Here is a 12,443-nt window from a genome sequence, read left to right as displayed (position 1 = left end):
ATCATATGCCGTTTCCATGGCAACGCATCCCTCGCCAAAAAACACGATGTTGTGTTAACTCAATGGAAAATGGTCCAAACGGCACCAGACTTCAGATCACAGTTAATGGTCCGGCCCTCAACACCTCAATGTGACAATAGTGACTTTTCCTCAAAAGCTGTTGCCATGGCAACGCATCCCTCGCCGTTAAACACGATATTGCTAAAACTCCTGTTTAAATGTTCAAAAAGTGTTCAAATTTCACATGTGTGCTAACGGTCAACCCCTCGAGACATATATGTGTCAGTTTTGAGATTTCGTCAAATGTCGTTGCTATGGTAACTAAATGGTCGCCGTGAAACACGGTTCTCTCATAACTCCAGTTAACTTGCTCCAAACGGCCCAAAACTTCACAGGTTTGATAACGATGCAGCCCTCAACACATCTAGGCGTATTATGGGGTGTCATCAAATTCCGTTGCCATGGCGACAGATCACTCCCCATCAAACACAATGTTTGTGATACTGCTGTAACTCCTGTGTACGTTGTCCGATCGGCCTGAAACTTCCCACGTTTGCCAACGGCCGAGTCCTCGAGACATCTGCCTGACGTCGACGTGCGGACAACAGCCTGCGGAGCGTCGAAGACCCGCTCAACGCTGCTCGCAGCTTTAATTATTAGGAGGGTGTGTGTTAGTGTATGTGTGGCGCGAGCGAGCGAGAAAGCGCGCGCACCGGTTACGTGTATTGTTGTTAGCATCTGGTGCTAGCTAGCTGCGCTAATGGATATAAGGAGCTCAGCTGTTTCAACAACAAGGTGGGGGGAGAGTCCTGTGCAGGGCTGCCAACATTTGAGTTCAGCTTGGAGTGAGATTTTTTTTTGGTGAACCGAAAAAAGAAACTTTCATGTGTTCAGTGTTACAAACTAGGGTTTCCCATTAATGTACCGGGGCTACAGTGGAAGACTCTTACAATGAAGGCTCGATAATCAGCTCACAGCATATAAAATGTCATATAGGTGTAAGCAAGTGGGGGGGGGGTCCTCACTTCCTCTAGGGGGGTCCGGGGCATGCTCCCCCGGGAAGATCTTTTTTTTTTTTTTATATTGAAGTTAAATGCATCAATCTGGTGCACTTTGAGAGTAAAAGGAATTTATGGATACATCTCTCAACACCCATAGGAAACAGAACTGTACACAGATTTTCTTTTTCTTTATGGATATTTTACAAATCAATCACCCTTTAAACTGTATTCTTGTTTAATTGCCATATAGTATTTCATAACTGTTTTTCATTTATTCTCATAAATGGTGACCAAAACTTTTGAGACCCACTGAGATAACAAGACTAAAGTTAACTATCTAAATAGAGTCCCTTACCTCACTGAGCTGTAATTATCTCAGTCTGACAGGGCAGAGCTCTCCCTTTCCTTGTTTTAAAAACAGCTTCTAATATCCGTTAGCGCAGCTAGCTAACCAGATGCTAACAACAACAATGCAAATAGTGAGTTTGGTAGAAATATACTGTATAATAGTAACGTTATTTAAGAAAATGCCTTAAATATTCCCCACAATTATTCAAAAGCATATTCTTCCAAACTCCTTGCTGTAGTATGACACAGGAGACTATTGATGTGTGGTGAGTTTGGTAGTAATAATAAGCTGTATAATATTGATTTAATATTATTGTATTCTCTTTCTTCTGAGTTGCACTTTGCAGACGGTCCCTGAGCACTCGTTTCTACTCCGGCTGCGGATAGAGACCAATGTAATGTGTCCAGCTTGGAGGACGGCGCGTATTGGCTTTTTTTCAACCTTACCACGGTACTTATGAGACGTCATTTGTGTCAGAATAACGTTTTGTTCATGAGTTATTGATCCGTGAAATCAGAATCTCCAAATATCGTTCCAACTTTACTGAACTAAGCCAGAAGACTTGTCTCATTTCGTAGACCGCTCGGTTTGTTGTTCCTTCACTTTATTTTTATATTTATGTACATTTATTTTGGACGAAAACTTAGCGTGAGGAAAGGCAAGTGTGGCGTGAGTGCGTGAGATATGGGTTAATTGCGTGACTCTCACGGTCAATGCGTGAGTGTTGGCAGCCCTGTATGCTGTCAGACTGAGAGGCTGATAACTACAGCTCAGTAAATGACTCTCTGAGTGTTTAGATAGTTAACTTAGTGTAAGTTATCTTAGTGGGTCTCAAACGGTCGGTCACCATTTATGTAAACACATATTTCCATTTGAGGGGGTAGTGATTAGTAAAATATGCATGAATAATACAAATAAAATGTTAACTATGTGAAAAAAGGTAAGAGAAACTTGTTGAGAGCTAAAACTAGTCTTTGCTGTTGCCTCAAAGAGGAGCAGGGGGGAGAGGGGGGAGACGGACAAGGATTCCCTCTCTCCTTTCCTGCTGAAAGATGGTGAGTGTACTCAGGGACAAGGAGTCATTTAACCAGCCGCCAGTAGGAGTCAGGCTTTACTTTCTTTTATATCCATAAAGAAAAAATTAATTGCTCTCAAAGTGCACCAGATTGATGCATCTAACTTCAATATTTAAAAAAAATCTTCCCGGTGGAGTATGTCCCCGGAACCCCCTAGAGCAGGGATTTTCAAAGTGTGGGTAGGGTGAGCCTCCCCTCAGAGAACATAAGAACAGCCGCGCCCCCCCTCCCAATTATTATTGCTGTTATTATTATTATTATTATTATTATTATTATGGTTGTTGTTGCTATAATGCAGGGGTATTCAATTGCATTTCAAAGAGGTCCAGTAAGAGAAAATGTAATTAAATGCTCTGTTTTCGCTGTCTACCTTCCGCCATTTGAAATTACTCCGACTGCTTCTCTCCTCTTGTCTCGTCTCTGTGTGTGTGTGTTTGAATCTATCGTGCTGACTGCACCGATTTGATTGGCTGAGTAGCGTCACCTCCTTAAAACATTAAACAATAACTTTTTTAAACCTTTTTATTTTTATGTTTTTTTAACATATTTTATAAAACTCCCCCACTACTTGGACTATTCCTTGCACCCCTCTAGAATAAGCCCGAATGGTCTCAACCATATTGCATCAGTAACGTGCACTTGTTATTATAACAAGATCGCAAGGACGCTGGTAGCGATCGGAAAATTGAGTGTTGTTCAGTTTGTGTGTTGTGTAACATGTGGACGTGCATGAAAATATACCACACACCCAATTACAATTGCATGTTCAATTCACTACCCTGGAAGTTAATACAGTTGTTAAAGTTGGAACAGCCTGTGGACAGCCGTTCTTCCTTGCATGTCAGTCGCCGACACCTTCTTACAGAGGACAGGCACATCTAGCTGCAGCACGATCCGTATATTTCCGCACGCCGTGTTCTCAAGACATATTTTTTTTAACATTTTCAACATGGTGGATAAATCCTATGCTCCCGGCAACACACGGCACGCCAACTTTGCCTCCTTATTACACTCCCCCCTACTTTAGTGGGAACAATGAGTCTGCATATTTGATGCACACAGGAATAAACGCAGATCATCCTCTGGCTGCAGCCTTCACCGGTACTTGCTTTTGATCAAAGTCAATGCGGAAAACCTGCACTCACACAGGTAGGTGGAGGGAAAGGGAATGAGCACTTTTACAGCCTTTTTGGCGAGGTGGGGGAACTCGGTCTCCACAGACAGCCACAAGTGGGCAAGTGTCACTTTACTCGTCTTTTTCTCGTTCTTTTGTGTCTCACGCTGCGCCTCCCCTGAAGCTCTCTGGCGCCCCCCAGGGGAGGCGCGCCTCACACTTTGAAAACCACTGCCCTAGAGGGTGTCAGGTCCACTCCCCACTTATAAAAATAGCACTTTACCACTGCACCCCCTCTAATCTCAGATGCACCCTGAGTCATTGTGTTTAAGTACAGTGAGCCTTTCTAAAATATACAGTAAAGAGACAAACCCACCAGCATTATAGGATATACTATGACTTTGAGCCAAATACTTGTTTTTGGGCTGTATAAATAAATTGACTTGAAACAGTTGCTGATTTAGAGTACTGGCACCTTTTTTATTCCAATTCAAGCACTGACTGAGACAGTACAACACAGAGAGAGAACAGTACACCTATTGTGTCAGAACATACAAGCAGGTCACACAGTATGATCACAAATACATAAACTCTGTTAAAAATCAAAAAGTACAGGCTGCATTATGTGTTCTCAGCCTTGGAGAAACTTGACATGTTTTGGTATGTGTCTGAACCTCTCTTTCGTGGTTCATTAATAAAACAGATATTTCAACGTGTGCCTACTTTGTTCATGTACTGTTGAGGTTAATTTCAGTAGTTGTGTGCTATAATGTATTTACTTAGTGTGAAGAGGAGGCAACTTTAGAATAGGGAACATGTTCAGGTCAATTAGAGTCAAACTAATAGCTTATTGGTTATGAACAAGACTTCACTTTAAAATAGGGAACATGTTCTTAGATAGAAATACCTAATTAGAGTCAAACTACTAGCTTATTGGTTATGAACAAGACTTCACTTTAGAATAGGGAACATGTTCTTAGATATAAATACCTAATTTTGAGTTGTTTAGACTTAATTAACACTTGAAGTTTCATGTCTTGTTCCATAAGAATAGATCATATTTGTTAAGTGTTATTATGGGAGAATTACTATTCTTGTGGTACTACTGCCTTATTAGGCCCATATTGAGCAGCGCATATTAAGACCAAAACTCATGTACAATAAGTTCCTTACTTCTAACAAATAAGCACTAATTAGAGGGTTATTGAGGAAAAACTCTCAACTAATGGCTTATTACTTAGTAGAATATGGTGATGTAGAATAAGGCATTAATAAGTGTTTTATTATGACTACTAAAGAGCCAATATACTGCTAATATGCATGTTAGCATGTTAATATGCAATTAGTTGATGGTTAATTTGTGTACCTTAATATAAAGTGTTACCCAATTTACATACAGAGGAATGTTCTGATGTTTGTTTCAAACTGGGTTTATACTTTTAAAAAGTTTTAATGTTGTTTCCAGTGAACAGAGGCAGGAAAACATATATAATGTTGACGTAGGACATCGTGCTGCAGTGTATTTAACCTTTATCGCAGTATTTACCTGATAAATACTAAGATTTATACTTAGATTTCAAACCTTAGAAAAAGATGAGAATAAAATATCAGAGGGTGTGGATCATAACAATGAGTCTTCTTTCTGGCTTGCTTTTCTCTCAGTGATCAGGCTGCTGCAGGGCGTGAATGGAAACTTCTAAGAAAAGCAGAACATTGAGGCGTGTGATATTAAGATAACAAATGACTGACAGAGAGTTTATTTCTAATTATTGGACTGCTAATTGCTTACAAAGGTTAACACAAACGTTGCATGTTGCACCTAGGTCTCCTCATCGTCAGGTAAAAGAAAGAATCTGACTTCTCTGCAGAAATTAGATATTTATCAAAGCAACAATATCCACTAAACCACATGAGCATTTATATAAAGTCATGTTTCTAAATGACTCTTAACATAAATCCAATGTTCAGTCTTGTTTTGTCAGATAAATACTGCTATGTCCCCATCTTCATGCTGCAGTAACTTTGTCTATCCTTATTTTGGTAATGTCTGAAGTGTAGAGCTTTGAGAGGCTTTTAATTGAAGAAAGCTGCATAGTTCCTTGTGTTGATAGTGAGTAACTTGTTACTGTGATCGCCCCGGCGCCTTTTTTGCATGTCATACCCAGAACTCTCTTCCTGTTTCCAGTAAGTCTTTACACTTTTCACCGTCCAACGGAGGCCAAAAATGAATAAAATGCAAAAGCTATGATCAGGTACATGCATGCAAACTGACGTTCATGCATTCACGGACACACACCTTCACACTCACTTGACCTGCAGGGCTAAAACTGGCCAGCATAAAAGAGAGAAAGAGCGTTCAGTTGCAGGGCGCAGCTGAAAAACAGAGTTTTTGGCCATAAAAGCAAACAGTACTCTAAAAGAAGCGTAAACTTTAGTGAGGTGATTATTATTGTGTTTTCATTTCTACAAGCAGCCCCTCATTCCTTTGACTCATTGTTCATTTCAAGATTATTCATTAGTGAAGCTTTTTATCCACGTTGCAACTCCCACCATAAGTTATCTCTTAAAACACTAAAGACATGACACAAGCTCATGATATGTTTCTGATTTATTACATGATCAAATAGTTCTAAATGTGTTCTAATGCGGAGAACGACTCGCTAAAGTTAAGTGTTGAGGACTGCAGGACGACAGAGGAAGTTCAACAGGGCGATGAATTCTAATATGCAATTATTCAAAGCATGTTTTGTTTACTAATGCAATTATTATGTACAGTCATCATTTCTACCCACACAGACAAACACTCAGTTTGTCTGAGGTGTGTTAACTGACTTATATCAATGTAGATGTACTGTACCTTGCACAGAGAGAAGGAAGACCACCAAAACACCCGCTGCTGCATTTAACCTCATAGCTGCTCCTCAGGTCTCTGTTAGATTTGCAGGTAGATCACACATGAGAGATACTCTATCAGTATATCACCAGAAACATTTCTACAGGAGGATGTGTTCTTTGAAGACAGTGTGTTCCTTCTGCGGCTGCTGTTTAAAGCCAGCCTGGTTTCCTTCCTCTTTACATTATTAATATACATGAGCACATGAATTACTGGGCGGATCTCATCCACCCCTGGGGCTTTGCCACTGTGAAGTTGTTTGACGACCTCAGTGACCTCCCCCGGGAGATTGGTGTCGATCCCCCGTCATACTCCAGCTCTGCCTCTAACATAGAGGGCGGAGTTGTCGGGTTCATGAGTTCCCCAAAGTGCTCCTTCCAACGCCCTAACACTCCATCAGTTGAGGTCAACAACGTCCCATCCTTACTGTACACAGCTTGGATGGTTCCCTGCTTCCCCCTCCTGAGGTGTCGGACAGTTTTCCAGAACAACTTTGGTGCCACCCGAAAGTCCTTTTCCATGTCTTCTCCGAACTTCTCCCACACCCGCTGCTTTGCCACGGCCACGGCTGAGGCTGCTGCCCTTCGGGCCTGTCGGTACCTTGCAACTGCCTCGGGAGTCCCCCGGGATAACAAATTCCTGAAGGCCTCCTTCTTCAGTCGGACGGCTTCCCTGACCACCGGTGTCCACCAGGAGGTTCGAGGGTTACCGCCCCTTGAGGCACCTAGGACCTTGAGACCACAGCTCCCCGCCGCGGATTCGGCAATAGAGGCTTTGAACACCGACCACTCTGGTTCAATGTCCCCAACCTCCACAGGAATGCCCGAAAAGCTCCACCGGAGGTGTGAGTTGAAGGCCTCCTGAACTTGGGCCTCCTCCAGACGTTCCCAGTTCACCAGAACTACACGTTTGGGCTTACCAGGTCTATCCAGAGGCTTCCCCCGCCACTCAACCAAACTCACCACCAGATGGTGATCAGTTGACAACTCCGCCCCTCTCTTTACCCGAGTGTCCAAAACATACGGCCCTTCTGCCTAGGGTGCTCTGGTACCACGCACACTTATGAGCATCCTTATGTTCGAACATGGTGTTTGTTATGGCCAATCCATGACTAGCACAGAAGTCCATTAACAAACCACCACTCCGGTTCAGATCAGGGGGGCCGTTCCTCCCAATCACTCCCCTCCAAGTGTCTCCATCATTGCCCACATGTGCGTTGAAGTCTCCCAGCCAGATTAAAGAGTCCCCTTCAGGAGCCCCATACAGGACTCTTGCCAGGGTCTCCAAGAAGGCCGTATACTCTGAACTGCTGTTGGGTGCATAAGCACACACAACAGTCAGAGTTTTCCCCCCCATAACCCGCAGGCGTAGGGAGGCAACCCTCTCGTCCACTGGGATAGACTCCAACAACGAAGCACCCAACCGAGGACTTGTGAGTATCCCCACACCCGCCCGGCGCCTCACACCTTGAGCAACTCCGGAGAAGAATAGAGTCCAACCCCTATCCAGAAGTAAGGTTCCAGAGCCAACGCTGTGCGTAGAGGTGAGCCCAACCAGATCCAACTGGTAACGCTCCACCTCCCGCACAAGCTCCGACTCCTTCCCCCCCAGAGAGGTGACGTTCCACGTCCCGAAAGCCTCCTTCTGTCGCCTGGGTCTGGTCCGTCAAGACCCTCTGCCTTCACTGCCACCTTTCTGGCAGCGCACCCGACCCCATCGCTGTTTCCCGTAAGTGGTGGGCCCGCGAGACGGAGAAGCGGAGGTGTTGCCCACGTTGCCTTTTCGGGCTGTGCCCGGCCGGGCTCCGTGGCAAGCCCGGCCACCAGACGCTCGTCGACGAGTCCTCCTTCTGGGCCTGGCTCCAGAAGGGGACCCCGGGCTTCCTCCGGGCCGGGTATCCTCACTTCTTTGTTTTTCTTTCATGAGGTCTTGTGAACCAATCTTAGTCTGGCCCCTTGCCTGAGACCAATTTGCCATGGGAGACCCTACCAGGAACACAAGGTTCCAGACAACACAGCCCCCAGGTTCATCAGGGCACACAAACCTCTCTACCACGGTAAGGTGCTGGTTCTTCAGAGAGGAAAAGACAACCACATTTACTTTATTTGTACCTCATGGCTTTCTCAATGTTAACATTAAGGCGGTAGACAGAGTGCACGTTGTAGAGAGAATGTTTGAGAGCAGACGTTTGGATGTGGTTTGCGTCTATACATCATCAGAGCTTCCTGTTAGAGTTTCAGAAAGACTTGTGGTTGTGGTTTTAGAAAAGGAACAGCTGAGGTGGGAGGTCACAGCTGAGGTGAGAGGTCACAGCTGAGGTGGGAGGTCACAGCTGAGGTGAGAGGTCACAGCTGAGGTGGGAGGTCACAGCTGAGGTGGGAGGTCACAGCTGAGGTGGGAGGGAGGTCACAGCTGAGGTGGGAGGTCACAGCTGAGGTGGGAGGTCACAGCTGAGGTGGGAGGGAGGTCACAGCTGAGGTGGGAGGTCACTGCTGAGGTAGCTGAGGTGGGAGGTCACAGCTGAGGTGGGAGGTCACTGCTGAGGTGGGAGGTCACAGCTGAGGTGGGAGGTGTACAGCTGAGGTGGGAGGTGTACAGCTGAGGTGGGAGGTCACAGCTGAGGTGAGAGGTCACAGCTGAGGTAGCTGAGGTGGGAGGTCACGGCTGAGGTGGGAGGTCACAGCTGAGGTAGCTGAGGTGGGAGGTCACGGCTGAGGTGGGAGGTCACTGCTGAGGTGGGAGGTCACTGCTGAGGTGGGAGGTCACGGCTGAGGTGGGAGGTGTACAGCTGAGGTTGGAGGTCACAGCTGAGGTGGGAGGTCACAGCTGAGGTAGCTGAGGTGGGAGGTCACGGCTGAGGTGGGAGGTCACGGCTGAGGTGGGAGGTCACTGCTGAGGTGGGAGGTCACGGCTGAGGTGGGAGGTCACGGCTGAGGTGGGAGGTGTACAGCTGAGGTGGGAGGTCACAGCTGAGGTGGGAGGTCACGGCTGAGGTGGGAGGTCACAGCTGAGGTGGGAGGTGTACAGCCGAGGTGGGAGGTCACAGCTGAGGTAGCTGAGGTGGGAGGTCACGGCTGAGATGGGAGGTCATAGCTGAGGTGGGAGGTGTACTTGAACTAACAACTCACCTGCTACCATCATTACTACAGACGGACGTGTCCCTTGAGAATAATGCCATCAAAATAGTTGCATCGTTGTATAGATACTGAGATAAAACGACTGAATAAGGAGAAAGAAGTTACAAAGTGAGAAACGTACTATCTGTAAACATGACAAATCCTTGTTGATAGATGATCCAGTAGTATTAAACAAACCACCTGATACAAATGTGCTCTGTGGGGTTACTCAACAGTAGAGCTTAAAGGTCACCTATCAAGCAGAATGCACCTTTTGATGTCTTTTATACATAAATATGTGCCGCTGGTGACAGGAGACTCACAAAGTGTCTGAAAATACAACCCCCTCTCTTTTCCTCCTTACCCACATCTCTAAAAACGGGGGTACAACGGAGCTGATCCAGATTTGCATGATTTCATGACGACATTACTCAAATGTGCCCACGGCCCTATCAGAAACGTCGCTATCAGAAACAATGCACGGCCTGTTTTGGGAATATAATATGGTCTTTGTTTACATTAGCATAGCTAGCACTCAGAGCTAACCTGTACTGGAGAGAGCATGTGTGAAGAAGCAGGATGTTAAAGGAACTCACCTTGTGGTTAACCTGAGAGAGAGAAAGCATTTGAGTTCCATACTGTTTCAGAAATAATCCTTGATGTGGTTTGGAACATAATATGGCGTTAAATCACGGCAGCGTTTTAGCTGAGAATCTGGGTAGAACTCTCCTGCATGAGCTCTCCTCTCTTTCTTTTAATATTATTTTTGAAAGCTATGGACACATCATAATCATAATATGGCGTTAAATCGAGGGGTTTGAGGCTAGACTGGGTGATCTGTTTGGTATGTTGAGCAAAACACTTTATAGACATGTTATTATATATCTGAGACCTATAATTTATATTCCTAAAAATTGTATAACAGTAGACCTTTAAAGCTACATTTTTACTCCACTACATTTATTTATCAGTTTTAGCTTCTATTTACATATAAACACTTGATATGACATGATACAGTACTGTGCTACTTGGCAACAAGAGTACTTGAACAATTGCTTAACATTGAAATAGTACACTGGGGATGAAAACCCAATTATAATATTCTAAAATACTTTGCTGATTCAATACTGTTAAACGACAATTCTGCAATATGAGTACTTTTAGTTTGATATTTGGATTACAATTGACTGATTCTTCTGTACTTCTACTTAAATCTCATTTTCAGTTCCTAACTTTAACTTGTAATCAAGTTCATAGTATTTCTACTTTTTCTTAAAGAGCAACTTGTAGGTTAGAGACACCAGTGAATAAATGTGTAGGAAAATGATGAATACACTAGATTTTCCAAAAAATATACAGAAATATACACTACAGTGACATCTGGCGTCGTTTTAGTAAGACATTTTCACTTCCGCATAAAAAAGCCTCGGCATGTGACCTCCCGCGTGTGACGTAACATGGGGGAAACAAGGGGGAGAGCAGCCGGTGTTACGTATTAATAAACATGGATCAGAATGCTAGTTTTGACACAGAAGAGGTTGAAAATATATATTCGAATACATATGATTATAATTATGAGCCTGCTAGGCGTCCAAGAGACCAGGAGCAGCCAAGGATTAGAAAAAATAACGGCCATCGGAGAGAAATTGAGCTTTGGGTGTGAGGAGAACCAGTGGAGAACAGAGCAGCTGTCTTGGTGAGTGACCGGCGTTAGCATGTTAGCTAACGTCAGTCACATCACTGTAAAGTTAGCTATCATATATCAGTCTATAACTAAAGTAGTATTGATAATATAGTAACGTTACTGGCAGGACTGTTGATACTGATCCATAACAGAAACTAATGCGCAAGTATCAGCCGTATCTGGCGTTACGTAATGCAACTCCACTGCGGTGCTGTGTACCGGAGGGGAGACGCGAGATACGGCTGATACTTGACGATCTGGCGGTTGTGGAGCCTCCGTTGATATGTCGTTGTAAATGGCTTGATGGTAAGCAGGTGTGTAGTCGGGGAGGGTGCACAGCTGATTGCATTAGGTGAGTGGATGTTGAGCCGGGAGCCAGGAGTGACAGCCACCACGCACACACAAATAACACAGACAGGGGGAAACAAACAAACACAAAGGAGACGGCTGGAGCAGTACAGCCACCACAGCGTTATCTAATGTAACTCCACACTACGTCTTACGGTGCCGTGTACCGGAGGGGAGAGAGAGCAGCGAAGGGGGGGAGAGAGAAGTAATACGGTTTCTTGATAAAGTTGTGGAGACGGAGTATGTGCTGCAGGGAGGTGGATGCACAACGCACCTAGGAACGAACGCTAGCTCCGGTCCTTTTCCCGTGAGGGAAACTGTGGACTCGATGCCCTGACACTGACATCATCACATAATCACTATGATTACAAATGGTGAAATGTAATGTAAAATTACCGAAAAAATACCAGCTCACTAAATCACAACCGCTCAAACCAACTACAAACTACTACCGCGGATTGGGCAGAGAACGAGTCCGAGAAAGTTAACTCCCTCATGTGACGTAATATGACGCGTTTGACGTATGACGTTAAAAAAAAGCAGTTTTTAGTAGCAGAGCTCAAAACGGCTCCTTTTCCTCTGAATTCCTGCCCTTATGTCTTGTAAAATCAAATCCTGCATTAACATTTTTAATTGTAATTTTCAGGCAAGGTTAAGCATAAATGTAGTAGACTAACTAGTCTGTTTGATGTTGTAACACCTGCTGGTCACCAGCAGAGGTCAATAATATTCACATTTTACTACACGCCTCATTGGGACCTGGAGTTAACTGAGACTAATGCTGGTTGGTAGAGTCTGACACTTTGGGGGTTACCAGTGAAAAGGTTTGATGGTTTTTAAATAAATACACTTTAAAAAGGTA

Source organism: Notothenia rossii (assembly GCF_949606895.1).
Source record: "Notothenia rossii genome assembly, chromosome: 1".
NCBI classification, from domain to species: domain Eukaryota; kingdom Metazoa; phylum Chordata; class Actinopteri; order Perciformes; family Nototheniidae; genus Notothenia; species Notothenia rossii.
Note: the sequence above shows the minus strand (reverse complement) of the source record.